Source organism: Chiloscyllium plagiosum, unplaced genomic scaffold, assembly GCF_037043375.1.
Source record: "Chiloscyllium plagiosum isolate Xiang-an unplaced genomic scaffold, Cpla_swu_hap1 HiC_scaffold_1, whole genome shotgun sequence".
Taxonomy (NCBI): domain Eukaryota; kingdom Metazoa; phylum Chordata; class Chondrichthyes; order Orectolobiformes; family Hemiscylliidae; genus Chiloscyllium; species Chiloscyllium plagiosum.
In genome coordinates, this window is record NW_028270139.1 from 62,527,158 (window position 1) to 62,550,783 (window position 23,626).

The 23,626-nt window shown below is 39.0% G+C and overlaps 1 protein-coding gene across 5 annotated transcripts in view; it reads right to left on the reverse strand.

Moving 5' to 3' along the window:
• Positions 1-17,005, reverse strand: part of arap2 (ArfGAP with RhoGAP domain, ankyrin repeat and PH domain 2) — a 311,926-nt gene extending 294,921 nt beyond the window's left edge. For 3 of the 5 annotated variants that reach the window (XM_087987078.1, XM_087987073.1, XM_043693415.2), the window contains exon 1: positions 16,780-17,004. The gene's annotated coding sequence lies outside the window, so the exon portion shown is untranslated. Of the gene's footprint in view, positions 1-16,779 lie in introns of all 5 variants that reach the window. The other 2 variants (XM_087987064.1, XM_087987070.1) reach the window with 2 other exon arrangements.
• Between the last annotated feature and the right edge of the window lie 6,621 nt (positions 17,006-23,626).

The following is a 23,626-nucleotide window of genomic DNA, read 5'->3' on the forward strand; positions in this document are numbered from 1 at the left end:
CATTTCATCTCCATGTTCAGATGACATTGAATGGCACCAAACAATGATGTCGATTATGTTGTGACTTTTATGCATATTCTAATTGTTATTCTTCTGCAGTAAATTATAGCATTAACCACACAGTATGTCTTTTTAGATAAAAAGTGTCATAAAACTGCAACATCTCATCAACTGTTGCTGCCAACTCTCCCTTCAGTGGTTTCTGTTGCCATTGAGATAAGTAGTAACAAGCTGTAGAAAAAAAAAACTGTTGTGTGTTTCATGGGTCCCCTTATCCATAGCCAGGCAATTTGATAAAGTATTACTTAAAAACAAAATGCAAGCACATAGTAAAAACAATGAAATTATCAAAAAATGTATCATTATAAAAGTGATGAAATTATCTTAGGGACTTGCACCTTCACACAGACCAGATAAATTAAATTGGCAGGACAGGTTCATGGAATGTATTCAAGACAGCTTGAGAACAACATGTTGTGGAACCAGTCAGGAAAGAGGGTAATTAAGTTTATTAGTAATATCGTAGTAAGCAAGGAATCCTCTGCCAAAGTGATCAAACCCATGATGAACTTTACATTGAGTTTGATGATTGACGGATGCAAAACTGTACAAGATTAGATGTAATAAATCCATTTATATAAACATTATGAATGAGGTGGCTAAGGTAGTTGAGGAAATTCAGTTTCAAAATTATGTTGAATAAGCAAAGGCAAACATTTAAAGCAATAATTAAGATTCTTAACATCCTGACATATTATGAAAGACTAAAAACCCTATTGTAGATGAGATCCTTGCAAGATGAACAAAAGAACCCAATGAAAAAGCTTTTAGTGATTTAAACCAATGTCACCAACAAAAAATTGGAAGAGTTCTAGATAGTAACAAAGGTTTGACCAAAAATTGATAAAGGTGAAGAAAATAAAACGTGAATGTAAACTGGCGTGAACCATAAAAATGGATTGCAAGAGCTTCTTCAGCTATGTAAAAAGAGGACTTAGTGCAACCCTTATAAATTGAGACAGGAGGCATAATTTTAGAAAATAAAGGAAAAGCAGAGACAGCAAACAAATATATTGTCTGCCTTCAGAATACAAAACTTTGCAGAAATTGTAGGGAAAGTTAATAATTTACAGAGACAGAAGAACATGAATTAGAATAAATAAAAAGTAATAATTAATTCAACTGGAAGATGTTAAATCTCCAAGATCTGATGCCCAATATACTAAGATTTTAAAACTGGCAGCTGCATAAATAGGGGGTGCCTTGATTGAAATCTTGCAACCTTCTCTAGATTCTGCTAATAGTCCCAATGAATAACTATCATGATAGAAAAAAATATGCTCAAGAATTTAACAGAGCTAAAGGCTGCTAATTCTCCTAGATCATTTGGATTGTATTCGAAGATTTTAAAAGCAGGATACATGGATAGTGGGTGCATCAGTAGTAATCTTCCAGGACTTCTTCATTCTGGCAAAGTCCCAGAGCAGTGGAAAACTGCCAATGTAACACCCTCATTCAAAAAAAACACAAGAACAGATAACTATTGACCAATTAGCTTAATATTTGTCATTAGGAAAATATTGGAATCTGTGCACAGATATGCAGAAGGACATGGATAGTTTAAGTGAGTGGGCAAAGGTCTGGCAGATGGAGTACAATGTTGATAAATATGAAGTCATCCATTTTGGTATGGAGTACAGCAAAAAGGACTATTATTTGAACAGTAAAAAAAGTTATTGCACACTGCTGTGCAGAGGAACCTGGGTGGCCTTGTGCATGAATCACAGAAGGTTAGTCTGCAGGTGCAACAGGTAATTAAAAAGGCAAATGGAATTTTGTCCTTCATTGCTAAAGGGATCGAGTTTAAAAGCAGAGAAGTAATGTTACAGCTGTACAGGGTTCTGGTGAGGTCACATGTGGAGTACTGTGTACAGTTTTGGTCTCCTTACTTGAGAAAGGATGTACTGTCACCAGAGGGGGTGCAGAGGAGGTTCACTGGGTTGACAGGGTTGGCTTATGAGAGAGACCCAGTAGACTGGGATTATATTCATTGGAATTTAGAAGAATGAGGGGGGAATCTTACAGAAACCTTTAAACTATGAAGGGAATAGATAAGATAGAATCAGGGAGGATGTTTCCAGTGGAAAATGAAACTAGAACAACAAGGCATAGCATCAAAATTAGGAGAAGCAGATTTAATTGAATTGAGGAGGAACTTCTCCAACCAAAGAGTAATCTGTGGAATTCCCTGCTGAGTAAAGTAGTTGAGGCTTCCCCATTGAATGTTTTTAAAGCTAAGATAGATCATTTTTGGAACAATAAAGGAATTAAGGGTTATAGTGAGAGGGAGAGCAAGTAGCGCTGACAGTGAAGGGCTTATGCTCGAAACATCAACTCTCCTGCTCCTCGGATGCTGCCTGACTGGCTGTGCTTTTCCAGCACCACATTCTTCAACCAGAAAAAGATCAGTCATCATCTTATTGAATGGCAGAGCAGGCCCGAAGGGCCAGATGGACCACTCCTGCCCCTGGTTCTTATGTTCTTGCGTTATTGTAATAATTCAGGACTGCAAAAGGAACATCATTTGTGGTTGAACACCAAAGTAGATTTTTCTTTCTTTCAACCCAGATGTGTTATCGCACACAACTGAGTAAACGTCCAACCACCAAAATAACTGCATTTTTTGTTGATTTTTTTTAAAAAACTGTTAACCACTGCTGGTAAAAACACCCATGGAGCCAATTCAATCTTTACATGCAAAGCCCATTAAAGGCAAATGGGTCTGCTTTATAACGGGCTCAAATGATGAGTGGCAGTTGGGCAGGCCATTGCCAGCATAAGGAAATTCATACTCACTCAGCTCCACAGGGAGATTATGCCCTGTCAGCCATATTGGGGTTTTCACAGTTATAAAAGATAGTGGAGCATTTGGAAGTACATCAGAAAATTAAGTAGTCAGTATGGCTTCATGAAGGTAAAATCATTTCTGGCAAATTTATTAGAATTCTTTGAGGAAATAGCAAATAGAATAGATAAAGGGGAACCAGTAGTTATAATGTTATTGCATTTCCAAAAAGCACTAAATATCACTCAGTAAGACAAGAGCCCAAGATGCTGGGAGTAGTACACTAGCAAGGATGGAGAATTGGCTAACTAACAGAACACAATTGTGACAGTGGGGGAATTTTCAAGATGACAACTAGTAGTAGAGTGCCACAGGGATCAGTGCTGGGAACACTATTCACAATATATATTAATGACTTTGGGGACAAAAGTAAATGTACTACCAGCAAGTTTGCAGAAGATACATCATTAGGTGGGAAGTTAAGTAGTGAGGATGACATGATGAATCTACAGAGGGATACAGACAGTTGAAATAATGATGTGGGGAGAAATGAAAGTTATACACTTTGGCAGGAAAAATGAAATACCTGAATATTATGTAAATGGAAAAAGATTGCAGATAGCTGCAGCAGAGGGATTTTGGGATCCACCTGTATGATTCACAAAAAGCTAGCATCCAAGTTTAGCAGGCAATAGGGAAGGCAAATGGAATTTTGCCAGTTATTTCAAAGAGAATGGAGTATAAAAGTAAAGAGGTTTTCATAAAACTATGCAAGGCACCAGTCAGGCCACACTTGGAACAGTTTGGATCCCCTTGTCTAAGGGAAGACATACTGGCATCAGTAGCAATCCAGAAAAGGTTCATAAGGTTGATTCAAATATGGAGGAATTTTCTTTTGAGGAGAGATTACATAGCTTGGGCTTTACTCAATGTTTAGAAGAATAGGGTATATTAAGATTCTCAGGGGCTTGACAGAGTAGAGAGGTTGTCTCCCATTGTGGAAGACTTTAGGAGCAGAGAGCATAATCTCACAATAAGAGGTCAGCCATTTAAGACAGAAATGAGGAGGAATTTCTTCTCTCAGAGAGTAGTGCATCTGAGGAATTCTTAAATTCAGAGGGGTATTGAGGCGAGCTCATTAAAAATATTCAAAGCTGAGATAGACAGATTTTTGAAATCATTAAAAGGGAGTCAAGAGTTAATGGAAGAAAATTGAAAAGTGTGGATTATCATATCAGCCACTAAATGGTAGAAAGACTAATGGGCTGAATAGCCTGCTTTTTCACCTACATCTTGTGGTCAGCAAACATATCATTGCTAAAAGGAAGGAGAGGGAAAACAGAGAATAAGGGCCGATTAACCTGATATCCGTGGTATGGAAAATTCTGGAATCCATTATTCAGGAAGAGATGACAGGAAACTTTAAAGATCTGAACACAATTAAGGTATACGTTGTATGAAAGAGAAATCATGTTTGAAAGATCTAATAATTTTTGGAGAATGTAAATAGAAGGGGGAATAAAACAGGGTATAGTATATTTTTATTTTCAATAGAAGGTTGACCAGATGGCACATTAAAGTTTATTACATAGATAAGATTTCATGGTGTTGTTGGTAATATATCAGCATTTAAAAATTGCTTAAAAGTTAGAAGATCAGAATAAACATATTATTTTCAGCTTGGCATTCAACAGTTGTGAGACTTTGCAAGGATTATTTTTGTGGTCTCAATTATTGGCAATTTATATTAATTACAGGTGAAAAGTTATGATATTCAAATTTGCTGATGATACAAAGCTTAATCAGCAACTGATTTGAGTAAGTGAATGGGCAAGAACGTAGCAGATGGAGTTATAATGTGAAGAAAAAGGAGATTATTCATTTCAGTACTAAGAATAGAAAATCAGATGTTTTCAAAAATGGTGAGTAAGTATTAGATGTCGATGCTCATAAAGATATGGGTGTCTGTAAAAAATTAATATGCAGTTATATGAAGCAATCCAGGAAGTAAATGGTCTATTGTTTTTATTGTAAGGAAGTTAGGGTTCAGGAGCAAGAAAGCCTTGTTGCAATTGTACAGGGTTTTGTGAGACGATACATGGAGTATTAAGTATAATTTTAAAGAATCATAAAATCAAATAGTGCAGAAGTGGCCCTTCACCTCATCAAGTCTGCACTACAAAAACTATATTAAATTTACACTAGTCCCACTTTTCAGCACTGAGACCATAACTTGAATTAATGGCGCTTCAAGTGCTCATCCAAATCATTGTTAAAGGTTGTGAGGTTTCTTGCAAATATATTCCCAGGCAGTGCATTCCAGACCCATCACTCTTGGTGAAAAGAAAATTCCGCAAATCCTTGTAAACGTCCTGTCTTTCGCTTTAAAATTATATGCCTTTGTTACTGACCCTTTGACTAAGGGAAGCAGCTCCTGTCTATTCACCTTCTTCAAGCCCCTCAATCTTACAGTCTTCTATCAGGTCCTTGCTCAACCTTCTCTGCTCCAAAAGAAAACCAGAGCTTATCCAGCTTCTCTTCATAGCTAAAGTGATCCATCCCAGGCAACATCCTGGTGAATCTCCTCTGCACTCCCTCCACCACAATCATATCCTTCCCATAATACGGAGACCAGAATTGCACATAGTATTCCCGTTGTGGCTTAACCAAAGCTCTGTGCAGCTCCAACGTAACCTCCCTGCTCTTATACTCAATGCCTCAATTGATAAAGGCAAATGTCCATATGCCTTTTTAACTACCTTATTAACCATCTTGCCACCTTCAGGGATTTACGGACAAATACGCCAAGATCCCGCTGTTCCTCTTGAGATTCCTAATATCCTGCCATTCATTGAGCCATCTCACATCTTGTTATTTCTTCCAAAGTACACCAGCTCACACTTATCAGGATTAAATTCCATCTGCCTCTGGTTTGCCCATCTGACCAATCTGTTTATATCCTCCTGTACCCAAAGATCTTCCCTGTCATGTCAACCACCTGGCTATTTTTTGTATCATCTGCAAACTAACCATCTCATCTACATAATTTGTATATATCATGAACAATAAGGCGGCCTGCACTGATTCCTGTGGTACACCACTGGACATTGGTCTCCAGCTAGACAAACAACTTTCTATCACCACCCTCTGTCTCCTGCCACTAAGGCAATTTTGGATCCAACGTGGACTATTACTCGCTTTATCAATCTCCCATGTGATACCTTGTCAAAAGCTTTGCTGAAATCCATATAAACTACATCAACTGCACTACCTTCAATACACTTGATTATCTCATCATAAAATTCAACTAGATCTGTTGGGCATGATCTTCCTCTGATAAAGCATTTCAACTATCTCTGATCAAGGCTGCCCACAGGATGTGTTGGACGCTGATATAATTACAACATTTAAAAGGCATCTGGACATGAATAGGAAAGGTTTAAGAGGGATATGGGCCAAATGCTGGCAAAACAGGACTATATCAGGATACCTGGTCAGCATGGACAAGTTGGACCGAATGGTCTGTTTCTGTGTTATACAACTCTATGACTCTCAAACTAAGCCTTGCCCCTTTTAATGGAGATTAATTCACTCTTTCACAATTTTCTCCAATAGTTTCCCTACGACTGACGTGAGACTGACTGTCTGTAATGCCCTAGTTAATCGTTAGCACTCTTCTTGAAAACTGGAACTACATTAGCTGTCATCCAGTTTTCTGGCACCTCCCGTGCAGCCAGAGAGGTCCACTGAAATTTCTTTCCTCATCTTCCATAGCAGCCTAAGATACAACTCACCTGGAATGGAGATATGCCCACTTTTAATCTGCCAAAATTTCCAATACTTCCTCACTTCCGATATCAATCTGCTGAAGAAGCTTACAGTCCATCTTCTTCATGTCTGGACTTTTATCTTCCTTCTCCCAGTGAAGACAGGTGTGAACTGCTCACTTAACACTCTAACAATGTCATCCAGCCCCTTCCCCTTTGGTTCCTAATGGATTGTACTCTTTCTCTGGTTAGTCTCTTCTCCTTGATACGTTTATAAAATATTTTGGGATTGTCCCGAATCTTGTCGGCCGGTGCTCTCGCTTTTCTCTGCTCATAACTTAAGATCCCAGTTGATATTTCCAGTCTCCACTGTGGCTTCCACTGATTGGCTCACTTTTTACCCAATTACCTTTCTCTTTGCCTTTTTTTTAATCCAATCCTGAATTTCCCTGGGTATGTAGGCTTGTTGCTCCTACCTTTCACCCTAAAGGGAACAATGTTGGCCCTGTACTCTTGCCAATGCCTTTCTGAACGCCTTCCACCATTCTGCTGTAGACTTCCCCTCAAATAGCTACTTTGGCCAGATCCTGTAGTTTTTATCAAAATCTTTCCTTCCTCCCATCCAAAACCCTATTTATTCAGACCATTTTTTTGTCTTTTTCCAAAGCAAACTTTAAATATATGGTGTTGCAATTGCTACCAGGAAAATGTGATCGTACTGCCCTGCCCGGTTTCATTCCCCAGAATTCAGGCTAGCATTGCACCGTCTGTTGTTGGACCATTTACATGTTGACATACATTTTCAAGAAACCTGCCCCCTCTAAACTCTTGATACTATCATTATCCTAATTAATGTTGCGGAGGTTGAAATCACCTTATGTAATTATCCTAGCTTTACAGTAATAACTAAGATATAAACCACAGTTTGAAACTCCTCCCAGTTTCCATTTTATAATATGTCAACCTGCCAGACAAAGGAAAATTGCTTCATGGTAGTTTACACCAGGGATAGTTATTGGAAGACAAAGGCTATCCATGACCCCTACTAGATCTGTCAATCCACTAAACAAAACTTGTCTTCTAATTGATGTTGAGTGTTGAAAATGCCAGTGAAGCCAGGAAGACAACGAGGAAGCTGAGAACCTAACAAAACACAGGGGGACCGTGCACAAGATTTGAGGGACTGACCTTCAAGCAGGTTCCTAGCCAACATTCTGCTGCTCAATTTGAGAAAATTGAAAACACCACAATTGTCAACCCATGTACTAAACAGGAGGGAAGCAGAGTGACACTGCCAAAGCAATCATTGAAACACATTATTGTTTGCATTAAATCAAACTTAACTGGTTAGAAATATAGGGGTGTATCTTACATCTTTTTTGAATAAGTTCCAAATTGTGTCAAGCTTTTGGGAGGTTTTTCTCCACCCACTATATCTTACCAAACTCACCACATTAACTGATGAAGGGCTTTTGCCTGAAACATTGATTTTCCTGCTCCTTGGATGCTGTCTGACCTGCTGTGAGACCAACACATTAAGGACCTGCCCACACCAATGGCATCCTCAAGTCCGCACAATTTAGATGGCATGTTGCTCACAGCCCACAGCATTAACTTGCAAAGAGATTTATTAAAAAAAACCTTTATCTTTTACTGAACTCAGACTAATTTGTCCTCTGGCTCACCATCCATCACAACAACATGACCTATTTCACTGCACCTTCCTCACTGCTTTCAATGTTCACATTCCCACTTGAGTACGATTGAGTAATTGTTATGAGTCATCAGCACAAAGACCTTCAGTTCAAACTTTGAATGAACAGATTTAATAAAATGCAGGCTGTCTCCAAAATGACAAAATCTTTCAGGGTGTCTTTAAAAATCCACTGGCTCACTGAAGCCCTACGTGGAAAGAAGCCTGTAACCCTGATCATCTCCCACATTTCAAAGGAAAGTAACTCATCATCTTCCAACCAAACATTTATTCATGCTTTTTGTATAAATCGCTGTCGTTACTTTGTTAAGTCTGAAGGCTGCATGCTTTTTTTTTTAAAATAATTCAAGGATGTGTATGTCATTGGCTGGGCCAACATTAATTATCCATTCTAAACTGCCCTCGAGAATGGTGGTGTACTGCTTTCTTACAGTTCATGTGGTGTAGGAGACTCACAGGTTTGAGATTAGAGTGGTGCTGGAAAAGCATAGCAGTTCAGGCACCATCCGAGGAGCAGGAAGCAAAAGCCCTTCGTCAGGAATACAGGCAGAGTGCCTACAGGGTGGAGAGATAAATCTTTTCCAGCACTACTCTAATCTAGAATCTGGTTTCCAGCATCTGCAGTCCTTGTTTTTACGTAGGAGACTTCTAGCGCTGTTCGGAAGGGAGTTCCAGGATTTTGACCTACTGACTGTGAGGAATGGTCATAAAATTCCAAGTCAGGATGGCGTGTGGCTTGCAGGAGAACTGGCAGCTCCCATGTATCTGCTATCCTTCACTTTCTAAGTGGTAGAGGTCACAGATATACAGATTAATCAGTCCTTAATGGAGAGAACAGGTTGAACTCTGTGTAAAATCAATACCTTGGCTGACTAACTTTTAACTCTTTCTAATTCCTAAACTTACAAGAGGAGAAATTGGCCTGGGTTCTCAGATGTCCAGAAAATAAAATGCTGGAAAATGAAATAGGTGAAATAATGATGCAGAAGGCAGTATCCTGTCACCAAATCACCCTTTATTACATGGGCTCTGACCAGTCATCTCCAAACCAGTCCCTAAACTGAGACCACCTTCTGAATCACCTGTTTATGTCTATTTGCCAGGCCTCCATGATTGGCCCAAGTTAACACCCCCAATCAAGAGGATCTCATAGTCAATGAGATCCATGTGGCCCCCAATCACTACATCAGGCAATGGAAAGCACAGGCTTCAGTTGCACTGCCATCTAAATGATGAAAGTTTGGCAATGTTCTTTAATGTATGTACACCAAGAAATGTCAGCATCTTTGATATTCTGATAAAGTGTAAACCAAATACTGACAGTTTTCATTGTTCTTTCTCCTTTATGAAATGTGTGCACTTTAAAAAGGAGGTTTATATACACAATGGGGAAAATGGATAAGAAAATTATCACTGATAGATGACACAAATGTTTTGTGCAAGTTTAAATTAGCTCAGTACAATAATCTGTTTTCAAAAGTTAGCATTGGCCTGAGAAAGCAATTACAGGCATTGCATCTGCTAAATAACTTGCTCATACTCTGTACTTACAAATGATCTCTCATGAATATGAAGAAACAGGGATTCCTTCAAAGCTAATCAACTGATAAAAGTGAAGGCTGTTTAGAATATGAATATTCATTTTACTGGAACAAGGGAGTTCTTCATTCAACTAATGTCAGATCACACAACGCAAACAATGTCAGAACAAAGGAGATAAATAATATAGAATAACAAATGATAAATATTATAGGCGCAGTATAGTAGAGCAGAAAGAACTATGATATAGATAAAGTTGAATGAAGGAAAATAAGAAATAGGTTTCATTGTTGCAGTTCTATTCAACACATCAGTCAGTCAGTTTGGAGGCATGTTAACAAAAATACATGGAACATGAGAGACAATGTAAGCCTCCAGTCTTTGTTTTCATTTTCTCTTGAATGTGAACTAAAACAAATGACATCAGGTGAAATCACCAAAGAGGAAATATACTCAAGTTATGAAACTAAAATGAATTTGGGGTTCAATTTTCACAAAGTATATTGCTAACAAGTATTATTTACCAATTAACTGCATTGTTATGTTAAGTATAACTTGTCAGAAGCTTCTGTTTACAACGAATCACTGTCATCGTGACAGCTTACCACCTCTAATTATTCCAGATCCTATCCAAGGTGACCAAAGAAGGAACAGAGTCAGCCATATCCCAAGAAGCCTTTCTTGCACTCAATTAGATCACAGCTGTGGTACAACTGTATCTTCTATCTATATCACTTGACATTGTTACCTTAAATAAATTGTCAATCCTAGATTTAAAAATATAAACTAAGCCATAATCCACAGCCTACCAGAAGAAATGTTCTACTTACCTATCCAATTAAACTTTTCATTCATTAAATGCCTCAAGTGAGTTCTAAACGTACCCAAGGTAACACAAGCCAAGTTTATGTAAGCCAGCCTCAATTTAAACCTTTAAGGCAAGTCTTCTCAAATGACCCCCAGTAGATTTGGAAGGTGAGGTCAGAGGTTATGAGCACTGAGGCAAAAATTGGCAGACCCTTTAAATCCTCCATTTCTTTAAGTAATGGGCGTGGTCTAACTTATCAGTCAACAGACCTGATTCCTGCTCCAAATGAAAACTGTGAAAAGGTAAGTTATTAAACATCTTAGGAGTTTAAAATATTTTCCCTCCCACTGTCTGTACACTGTGGGGCCATAACACTTTATAAACCTTGAAATGGAATCAGACTGGGAAACAAATACAAAAACAATATTTTAAGATAAGCTTTATTTGGTGGTCCCTATTTACCTTTTCAGTGGCTTGCTCAGTCATTTTAGAGGGCAGTTTACAATCAACCCACATTACTATGGATCTGAACTCACATGTAGGCCAGACTGGGTTCAGATTTCCCTCCTTAAAGGTCATTTGTGAATAAGAAATGTTTTCCTGACCATCAATAATGGCTGCTATTCGACTAGATTTCAGTCACAAATTTTACAGTTTTCAAATTTCACCAATTACTATCGTGAGATTCAAACCCACAGCTCCAGAATACTGGTCTGAAGTTCTGGATTATTAGTCCAGTGATATTACCTCAACATTAGCACACCCCTGCCAACACCCCCAAAACACTTTGCAAAATCTCCAGTCCATCTCAAAGAAGCTGGAATACAAGATTAACAGTCTTTTCAATTACATTTTGCATCATCCTTGAGTCTGCTCAACAATTGGTGAGTTTTATTCAGCTTTTCAACTTACAAAAAAAGTGATCAGTAGTCCGTAAGAAAGTGGGAAAATTCGCTTATAAAGCACATTGATTGTGAAGTGATTTGAAGTGTTCACAATCAGCGTAGTCACTGCTGTAATGCAGATGACAGTTTTCCCTGCAAGCAAAGGAGATCCTTTTTGGCTCCTGTCTTCTTTCCTTCTAAAAGGTCCAAACTCTCCTTTCAAGTGAAACAAGGACATATTTGTCACCTTTCAATGTACTATTTTTACTCACTCCTTATGACTTGATCTCCCTCATTGAGAGAAAACCACATTTTGTTAGAGCACCTCCCTTCACAGCACAAAATGTGAAGAATTTGCTATTTCAATTCCCAATCTTGCTTCCACTGGCCTTGCTAAGACACAATGTTCTAATGAAGCTCAATACAAACTCAAAGAAACGACACCTCATCTTTTGACTCAGCACTCAAAAGTCTTTGTCACTCACCGTGTTCACCAATTTTTCATCGTAACCTTTTCTTCCAATTTTTTTACTGCCTCAATTATTTTTCTGGTTTCTTTCTTTGATCCTTCTATTTTCATTTGAACAGCTGCTCTTCAGCCATTTGTATCTCATCTATACATTTGTCTTTTTCTTTCTGAAATATGTTGATTTTGACTTTTGTGCCATGTGACCCTTTAATCTCTCCTGCTTTCCCCACTGTCACGGAGCTTCTCTGTAGATCATCCTTCCCCACACTACTTGAAAACAACTAAGTCTCTAAAAGGCAACTACACAATTAGCTGAGAGAAAAAATAAGGGGAGAAATATATTGCAAAGCTGAGAGGTGACAGATATAATTGGGCAGTAGGAGGGTGATGTGTGTGGAGTATAAACTACACATAGTCCACTGAGGTCCATGCATTGCTGGGGCTTCTGAGGCTGCAGCCAACGCATTGGCATTCCAACAGGAACCTCCCAGCAACTGCATGACTCGTTCGAGAGAAAACTAGTCGTCACCAGTAAACTCACAACATGCTGCTATTGTGACAGAATACTAGTAGTTATTGAAACATAATTTGTCTTATCAGAATCATTGGGAAGATTACCTAATGATTTTTTTCTTCGTCTATCCAAGCCCTTCCATTTTCTTTAATACACTTACCCAAAATACCAACAGCACTCAGTTTAATAGTACAAGCCTAGCTGTGATGGGCAGGGCAATTGCATTCCTGTTTGTGATTTGTCATGCATAATGATAAACAAAAATAACTCCAACCTGGATAATGTTCAAAATTCAAGACGCATGACCAAAAAGAAAATGCTTCTGTTGCACTTCACACATATCTGTGTGTAATAAAGACAGCATTTCACATGGTCCTGTGTTCACGTGGATTTCTCAGTGGAGCCAACAAAACCAGATTTTCCGATGACCAGGCAGTCATTCCAGCGGAGAGGAGAGTTGTGCATGGGCACCCCAAGGAATCCCCATAGAAAGAAACATTAAAAGTAGGAGCAGGAATAGGCCACTTGGCCTTTTGAACCTGCTCCACCATTCAATATGATCATTGTTGATATTCTATCCCAATGCCATATTCCTGCTTTCTCCGTATACCCCTTGATGCCTTTAATATTTAAAAATAACTCTCTTGCTTGAGCATACTCAGCAACCCAGCCTCCACGGTGTTATACAGTCACAAATTCTACAAGTTCACCACCTTCTGGAGGGAAGAAATGTATCCGTATCTCAGTTCTAAATTGCCTACTCTGTATCCTGAGACCGTGAATCCTGATTCGACACTCACCCGCCAAGAAAAATGTCCTCCCTACATCTTGTCTGTCTATTAGAAGTTTGTACAATTCAATTAGATCCCCTTTCATCCTTCTGAAGGCTAGTGAATACAAGTCCAGCCAAATTAATGTATCTCATTGGACAGTCATGCCATCTCTGGTATCACCCAGTGAACCCCTGCTGCAGCCCATCTATGAAAAGTATATCCTCTTTTCAGCAGAAAGAAAGATCAAACTTGTACAGTACTCCAAATGTGGTCTTAACAAAGCCCATTGTAGCAGGGGGCAAAGAGATTTCCCAAGAAGTTGAAGATTCTGGTGGGTAATTCCTCTATACCTGGAACCCTTTGAAAGCCTCCATTTAAACCAGAGGATTCTGGCAGTTCTGATGAAATAAATAAAGAATTACTCAGGAGACATCAAACTATTTAATAAATACACTAATTCCTCACTAACTATTTATATAAATGACCCTAGACTGAGTATTTTAAAACAGGGGCAATGTTTGTCTTCCTGGGATATCTTTACCTTACAAAGGAGCTGGCAGAATGGAAGTTACTAAAGGAGCGGAATTTCCTCTCAGAAATGCAGAGTTCTATCCTTTCCTAAGAATGAAGATTGCCACTTCTTGCAAAATCCATAGAATCACAGAATGTTACAATCCAGGATCCATTTGTCATTCCTCCCTGTGCTGACTCTTAGGATGAGTTATTTAATGAATTTAGACTCAACTATCCTTTCCCCATATCCCTGGAATTATTTCTCCTTCATATATTGTTCCAGTTTTCTTTTGAATGTTCTATTGACTCTGCCTCGACCATTTTTCAGGCAATGCATTCCAGATCACAATACACTGAAATAAAAATTATTGTTTCCATACATTGGATCTGGACCATTCCCTAATCACCTTGATCTTCTGCCCTTTCTGCTGGGGGAAACTGCTTTTTCCTCGTTCACTCTACCAATATAAACAATGACTTTTTTTAACCTCTGTGACATCTCCCCTTAGCTTTCCTCAATCTCAGGAGGTCAAAGAGCTTCTCTGCTTTCCAGCACCTCAGGTACCATTTTTGTGAATCTCTTTTATATTCTTTCCAAACTCTTGACATCCTTCCTGAAATCTAGCATCCAGTGTTGAACACAATACTCCAGGTGAGGCATGATGAAAGTATCAAGAAAGTAACTTTCTTGAATCACTGCAGTGCATGTAATGTCATTACAACTATAGTGCTGTTAGGAAGCAAGTTCCAGACTTCGACACCGCAACAGTGAAGGAATAGTTCCATGTCAAGGTGGCAAGTGATCATGCTCCCATGTATCTGCTGCCCTTATCCTTCTCGGTCAACAGTTGCTGCCATGGTGCTGAAAGGAAACTGGTACCTCACATTCGCCTATGCGTTGCTGGTCTTCACCAACCCCAATCCCCACGCCAATAATGGATTGTGGCACCCACTACCAGAGGCAATGACAGAAAAGGACAAGAATTACCTAACCATGAAGAAGCTGGGTGGGCAGACGAGGGATGGTACATTGCTGAGAAAGGCCACCAAGAGAACTGTGGTCGAGAGACTGGGAGACCTAGAAAGTTGCCAAGTATCTTGTGATATTTTCCATCAAATCAATAAAGTTGGCATGCCCTGTTATACGCGATACAGGTCATGGATTTTGAACATGCTGTTGAAGGAACTTTGGTGAGTTGTTGCATTACATCTTGTAGATGCTACACACTGTTGTTATTGTGCATCAGTGTTGGAAGGACTGAATATTTAAGGGGGTAGATGGGATACCAGTCAAATGGGTTGTGTTGTCCTGGAAAATGTCCAGTGCCTCAAGTATTGTTGAATTTGCACTTATCTTGTTCAGTGGAGGGGGATGCTATCATACTGCTGACTTAAGGAGTCAGTAAATGATAATCTGTATTAACACTCAAAAATAAAACTGACTTTCTTAACCAAGAATAGGGGAAAATACAACATGCTTTGCAAAGTTAACTAGAAGCAAACTATGGATAGGCAGATACAGTGACCCAAATCGCTTTATGCTTTCTATGCAAAGAAAACACATTAACCCTTGGGGGCAAAAGAATTCAAAATGTAACATGTAGAAGTGGATTCTTTGAAAGGAGTAAAAAGGTTTACTTGAAATTAGAAATGTTTCTTTGAAAGGGAATGGTTTCATTTCCACTTCTGCTTTCAGTCACCAAAATTTAGCATCACTGAAAATACCTCAGCACCAAGTTCTGCTTGGAACATCAAACCAAGCGATAGGAGCAGCAGCACAGCCTCACACACTACATTAATGCAATTGACATTCATATAAAGTTAGTCAGATTCAGGAATAATGTGTAATCGTTCAGTTCTATTACATGGTTGGTACAGTGACTACTACATGTTGGAACTCTAATAACGTCAGAAACAAAATCAGAAATGGCTGAAAAACTCAGCAGGTCTGGTAGCATCTGTGGAGACAGAAAGCAGAGTTAACATTTTGGCTCCAGTGACCCTTCTTCAAAACATCTAATTATGTCACTTGCTTTTTTTTAAACAAAAACACTGCACTTTAACAGCTAATGTGGAGGAAAAGGAGATTTGGTCCACACATTCATTCTAAGAGTTTTTGCAGTAAAGGTCTACCTCCTTAATTTGACTTTCTCTGAGTTGCTGAAGGGAGTACACTCTAAAACATTGTTTTTGCCTCTACAGATGATCTCTGACCAGCTGTGTGCTCCCAACATAGTGGATATTGTTTCAGTTGTCCAGAGCATGTGCTTTTTTTTGGGTGGATTTGGATCTTGGCGTTCATTACTCATCAGGGAAAACATGTATTTTAGCAGATGACTAACACAAATAATGTTACTTAAATTTAGCACCACATACACAATCAACTAATAATGTTACCATACAACTTATAATAACAGACAAAAATGAAATTTAAGCAGGCGTAAATGGTTTGAGAAGTTTATCTATAATTGCTTTGACATATCAGTTTTATAAGTTAAAATGATACTTGGCTTTCTGATTACTTGCGCTAAAAAAAATCATTTCTTATGAAGGTTCCGAAGTTAATTGTGAAATATACACCCAGACACTTCCTGAACGCTGATCATGCCTAAGTTTTCCATAAAAACCAATGCAAGTTCATAAACGTTCTGAAAGGAAGACAAAAACAATGAGGCAGTCATTCTTAATGCAGCCGAACAGAAACCGAACGCCAGGCGAAATCGATTCCATTACTTGACAATTTGAGTAAGAAAAGTGATAAAGCTCGTTGAACACAGCATGTGTCTGCAAGTATTAACACGACTATTTTCCAACAGGAATGCACAAACAATCTCAAAATGAGGGGTGCACTTTTAAAAGATTGCAATCTTTGATGGAAGTCATGTGAAATCGCATATTTGGCACAGTCAGATCTGTACATACTTTTGTTTCACACCTTAATAACTCAACCTACCTGAAACAGGACTGTGCTTAAAGCCCGTGCGCTCTGCCTGTCCCCCCTCGCTTCTACGCAGCTCACTTCAAATGCTTTTGAAACAGCACACAAGTTATATTCTCTCCACTTACAGAAATAAACTCGGCACTAGGTTGAGGTTGCCAGCTAATACTTGTTGAATGCAAATACTGTGTTTAAACCCGCTCATTTCAGCTTGCCCAATCACACCGTCCACCAGCAGTAACCCCACGAAGCATAGAGAAGCAGGAAGTGGCAAAAACATTTGGAGGATCATCCCTCGCCCCCCTGGCCGCGACTTTAGATGGCGCTACTTTGTTAAAGCAAAACCATTCGCTGCACCTAACAGGTTTGCAGCTTTTCTCTGTTAAGATTTGGAAATCCCGGTGTTGGACTGGGGTGTACAAAATTAAAAATTACACAACACCAGGTTATAGTCCAACAGGTTTAATTGGAAGCACTAGCTTTCAGAGCGCTGCTCCTTCATCAGGTGGTTGTGGAGGACACAATTGTAAGACACAGAATTTATAACGAAAGTTTACAGTGTGATGTAACTGAAATTATACATTGAAAAATAACTTGATTGTTTGTTAAGTCTCTCATCTGTTAGAATGACCATGATAGTTTCACTTCTTTCATATGTAAATCATAAAACGTTTTATTAAAAAAGTTACATTCTCAGGTTAACTTTAACAATTGGTGTCAGCCCAGATAATGTTTTGAAGGTGTTAGCCCCCTGTGTGTTGTTGTCTGTGCCATAATGTTTAAACTGATCCTAATCTAAAAAAAAATGACAGAATCTTACATGGATTCATGCAGTTTTTGAGCAAGGTACATTGTACTTTGCTTTCCCCTGACGGTCAACAATGATCATCACTGGACTCTGTCTTGCAGATTTGCGATTGAATCCATCCCCCCCAGAATATTTACTGAGTGTCTGATTCAGGAGTCCAACAATGATTAGAGGAGGCTGTCACACCTCCTCCTCCCCCCCCCCCCTCCCCCTCCAACCAGTTGTGGGACTTTACCTGGTAACTCAGTGCATCTCAGCAGGACACAGAAGTGGAGTGAGGTGATCTGGACAGTGCCCATTCATCTACAGCTGGAAATAACAGCACAAGTCTATTGTCAACTGTTTAACATGAATGCAGTGGATATGACATGCCAACCTTGATCCCACATGCAATTGTAACCTTCCCCATGGAAGCTCATCCTGCAAATTATTCATTGTAATGTATTAAAGGTATCGGATACACTCAAAAACAACATTGAACTCACAATCTGTGTGTGGTGCTTTTTGAATGATTATGACGTTGACACATATTTAATCTCGTTGTCGCTGTTCACGATTGTCTCTAAATGGTAATATACCTTAGCCGGAGTTATTTTCTTTTAACCAGCCATCCATATACGTTAAAACACACCTCAGGAATAGGTGGGACTTGAACATAGATTTCCTGGCTCAAAGGTAGGATCACTACCACCCCACCTCAAAAGCCCCTGGTGATGAATGTCCCAACAGTGCCTTAACTGAGCAATGATTTGGAGATGCCGGTGTTGGACTGGGATGTACAAAGTTAAAAATCACACAACACCAGATTATAGTCCAACAGGTTTAATTGGAAGCACTAGCTAATGTCCTTTAGGAGAGTAAATCTGCAGTCTTTACCTGGTCTGCTGTGTCCCCAGACACACAGCACTGCGATTAATTCTTAACTGACCTCTGAACAAATAGGAATGGACAATGACTGCTGACCTAGCCAGATATGTCCACATTCTGTAAATGAATAAACAAAATAAAAATGATATTTTTCAAAATTTAGCTGAAATATGAAACTAGAGTTGTATGACCTGCTGACCCCTTCCAGTCTCTTGTGAATCACAACTGTCCTACAACACCAGGACCTTTTAGGGAAGAAGTTATCTTATGAAACAAATTAGATCTTTAATATTGTTACGATTTTAGGGAAGTAAATGCATACTATTGTCATCAGTGTTTTCAAATAGGATGTGCTCATCAGATTTATGATGATTAGGTCACCGAAACAATCTTATAATACAAAATATGTGCACATTGTGTGGGTCTTGTACCAATCTTTTAGAGATGAACTGGAATTGGGTGCCAGGATTAACAGTGCACTTTATTACAACAGCAGTTCTCTCAAGCAATATTTTAGTAGCAGCAACTAGGTGTTACACTGCATCCAGTTGTGGTGTAGAAACTAAAATATTTTAATGTGTTTTCACTTCCTGTAACGGGGCCTCTTTACCACATACTTTACTCGGCCTAGAATGCAAATTTTTACAGTGGGTTTGTTTATTTTCCTGCTACTATATTTTTGAGTTACTTTTGAAACACTCTCGGTTTGTATCAAACAGCAGCTGGAACCATATCCACTGTCAACTGTGGCACCACAGGGTCCTAATGTCCATCTAATTAGAGACTCAAATTGATTTATTTCATCAGATTAACCACGTGTAGCCAACAGTGATCATATTGAACAATGCAATTGCATTTACGTTTGCAGATGTTTGCTTCTATGTAAAATCTAATTGAATTATTCACTGAATAGAGCAGTAACTGTGAGAAGTTGTAAGTGTGTTGCTTAATTTATTTAAGATGATATTCTGGTTAAGATACTGTTTGTATACTTTTATTATTATGACCATTGAGCAGATGTGATCAATTCCTCTCTTTTAACCACTCCCCCCCACCCCACCACCATGTGGTCAGTCTCAAAAAATAGCTTTATTTCTTTTCAGCCTGCAGTTTCTGCGTGCCAATGAAAATTTAGTTAATCACATCAAAATGAAGGGGCCAATTAATGACAAGGTTTTCTTGAGTTAAAAAGAGGATGTGTTATTGACTACCCCAACTGAAAATAACAAAACCACAAAACAAACATCCACACAAAAACAGGTAATAAGTTTAAAAAGAAAGGGGAAGGTGTTTTTACAGACACAAAGGTAAAGGCTATTGCAGTTTAAATGATTTGGAGGTGCTAGTGTTGAACTGGGGTGGGCAAAATTAAAAATTACACAACACCAGGTTATAGTCCAACAGGTTTAATTGGAAGCACTAGCTTTCGGAGCGCTGCTCCTTCATCACGTGGTTGTGGGGTGCACAATTGTAAGACACAGAATTTATAACAAAAGTTTACAGTGTGATGTAACTGAAATTATACATTGAAGCACTAGCTTTCAGATGTCGCTCCTTCATCAGGTGATTGTGGAGATTAAGATCATGCTCACAGAATTTATAGCCAAAGGAGTCCAGTGTTATGGAGATGTGATACAGTAAACAATCTTCGATTAAAATGTTCATCTTTTATAATGTTCGTTGATATGTAAATCGCAGAACTTTGTTTCAATTACATTCTCAAGTTTAAAGTTTTTTGAATCCTTCATTTGTGACAGTGAAACTGGAGTCCCAGTTTTATTTATTGACTGTTTGCTCAGTAGTGAGCAAGCTTAGAGGTAACCTCGATCTCGATGTAAAGGGTGATTTTTTTCTTCAAAATTGCATTTCTGAGATTGAGAAGGGGAAAGAGAAGAGATTTCAGTAGCGAAAACAGAAATTGCTGCAGAAACTCAGTAGGTTCTGGCAGCATCTGTGTAGAGAAAGTAGGGTGAATGTTTCTAGTCTAGTGACCCTTCAGGTCAGACCTACTGAGTCTTTCCAGCAATTTCTGTTTTTGTTTCATATTTCCAGCATTACAGTTTTTTTGTATTTAAACCCATTCAGTATCCCTGGTGTATTATGCCTGTGTTGTTTCCCTCAATTCTTTGTTGCTCAAAAACTGCTGTTGGTATACCATTTCTTTGTGAATTCTGGTGTCTGTGTCATCGTTTCGTTTTAAGCTGGATAGTTGTCAGCAACCTCTCGTCCCCTGACAGTTGAATATATCATGCACATGTGAATAAAGCAAGAGATGTGGATTTTATATGTCAAAGAGTTTCAGTGACTCTTGATTACAATCTTGATTCTGATGCAATCAGTTCCATGTGCTTTGCCTCAGCTGATCAGGTGATCACATCAGTAACCTGAGGTCAGTAATATTCTTTGTGAAGCCACTTTTAGTCCAAAAAGCCTCACCTATTAAAGTCCAGTTATGCTTGTTTAATATTAGTGGACCACTTTCACTACTATCTTAACATTGTGCAAAAGTTCTGAATTATGATAATGTTTGATTTTGCTGTTTGCTGCTTTCAGGGGACAAAAGGGTTAAAAGTAAAAAGACATACACTTTTCACAGAAGAGGCAAATCAGGACAGGACTTATACACTTAATGGTAAGGTCCTGAGGAGTGTTACTGAACAAAGAGACCTTGGAGTGCAGGTGCATAGTTCCTTGAAAGTGGAGTCACAGGTATATACATAGTGAAGAAGGTGTTTGGTATGCTTTCCTGTTTTGGTCAGAGATTGAGTATAGGAGTTGGGAGGTCAAGTTGTGGCTGTACAGGACATTGGTTAGGCCACTGTTGGAATATAGTGGAATAGTGTATCTGAAGGATGTTGTGAAACTTGAAAGGGTTCAGAAAAGATTTACAAGGACATTCCCAGGGTTGGAGGATTTGAACTACAGGGAGAGGCTGAATAGTCTGGGGTTGTTTTCTCTGGAGCTTCGGAGGCTGAGGGCTGACCTTATAAAGGTTTATAAAATCATGAAGGGCATGGATAGGGTAAAAAGACAAGGTCTTTTCCCAGTGGTGGAGAAGTCCAGAAATAGATGGCATAGGTTTAGAGTGAGACAGGAAACATTTAAAAGGGACCTAAGGAGTAACTTTTTCAAGCAGAGGGTGGTGCATGTATGAAGTGAGCTGCCAGAAGTGGTGGCGGCTGGTACAATGACAACATTTAAAAGCTATCTGGATGGGTATAAGAATAAGAAGGATTTAGAGGTATATGGGCCAAGTGGTGACAAATGGGACTATATTAGTTTAGGATATCTGGTTGGCATGGACAAATTGGACTGAAGGGTCTGTTTTCATGCTGCACATCTCTATGATTCTATGACTCTATTTCTGCTCACCATTCTGGCTCCAAACACAGACCTCGAATTGCCTGAAATGATGCAAAATGGTATCTGTTTCATGTGGTGTGCTTTAATGGTTACTCAATCAAGCAATTTATAACAGACGTCACATGACTATGACAACTCATGAAGGTGCAAAGTCCAAATGGATTTCTTCAAACATCCCATTTGCATTAGAAAAAATGCCATTCTGATGCACTACCTTTATAATTACAATATATCCAAGTTACTAATAATATATGGTCAACAAGGAAAATTATCATTCATGCACAAACCTATCCAAATTTAAATCAGTCTCACTTTTGTCCATCTCTTCACATAAATTTCATCTATAATCTCAAAAGTATTCATGTCTTTTAATTGCATGCATGCATGCATGCATGTTGTTCTGGTCAATTTATCGAACATCAGCTCATTCCTTGTGTGATGTTCCTTCTTTGAGACTAACATTCCCTGATAGTGTTGTTTTTCAGTCTCAATGTCCTTGCTCAGTTGATGACTTCCACAGCATATCAATCTGCTGCTGTTAGTTGTTTCATTTGAGTGAAAGCTGCCTGTTGTTCTGAGTCCCAGCACACTGCACATTTTTTAGCAGTGCACGTGCGGGGAAGTTCACAGTCTGAGGACAAATTAAGCAAGATCTTTGTAGAGAGTTCCTGAAACACTGTTTTGGTTCCCCTGGACCTGAGCCTGAACTCTGATTTCTGTCCACAGATGCTGCCAGGTCTGCTGAGGTTTCCAAACAATTTCTGTTTTTGTTTCTGTTGCCAAAGACATGCAGGTCGGGTGGATGAGCCATGGTAAATATGGGGATAGGGTTGGGGTGGTGGGTCTGGGTGGGATGCTGTTCGAACGGTCAGTGCAAACTCGATGGGCCTAATGGCCTATTTCCATACTTTAAGGATTCTACGATTCTATCTTACAGCAGAGGTAACATAACAAAGGTAAAATGTACACATGAATTTCTCAAACATTGCCACTATGTCTTAGAAAGCCAACAGGTCTTACAGAGAGAACTGTTCAGAATTAAACATAACCAGACTTGCAGAAGTCATAAATGTAGGGACCCTTGTGGTCACAGAGTTTCAAACAGCAAGGATCAAAATTAGCTATCTATTATTAAATAAATTATGTTAATATTTCCCACTGAAAGTCGTTGTCTCTTTCCTTTTTGCCTTGTCCTAGGATTGCAGTTAAGATCAGGGAACCTTATAAGCACAGATCCTGTCTGTTATTCAGATTGTCATGAGTCAAGCCCCTGTCTAGACATATAAGTACATGATGTTGGTTGATACTTCAGAAGCAGCACTGATAGTGTTCTCTCTTGTTGGAAATGTTGTCTCAGGTCAGAATTAAACTGTGATATAAATCGGAAGCATTCCATAACATAACCGAAGGAAGATCAATGCAAGTGCTATCGTTAACATTTGTGAATCATAAAATCCCTACAATGCAGCGGGAGGCCATTTGGCCCACTGAGTCTGCACTGACTGAAAAGTATCACACCTAGGCCTCATAATCTACATTTAGCACAGTCAATCCGCCTATCGTGCACATCTTTACACTGAGGGTGAAACCGGAGTACTTGAAGGAAACTCACTCAGGCACGGGGAGAATGTGCAAATAGTTGTCCAAGGCTTAAATCAAACAAAGGTGTCTGGTGGTGTGAGGCAGTAGTGCTAACCACAATGCCATCCTTTAGTTGATGTGGTGGCACAGTGGTTGACAACCAGCACCTCCAAAATCCGGTGGGTTTAAAAAATATCCCATTGCCCATTGTGGAACTTACCTGCCACACTTACTCACTGAGTA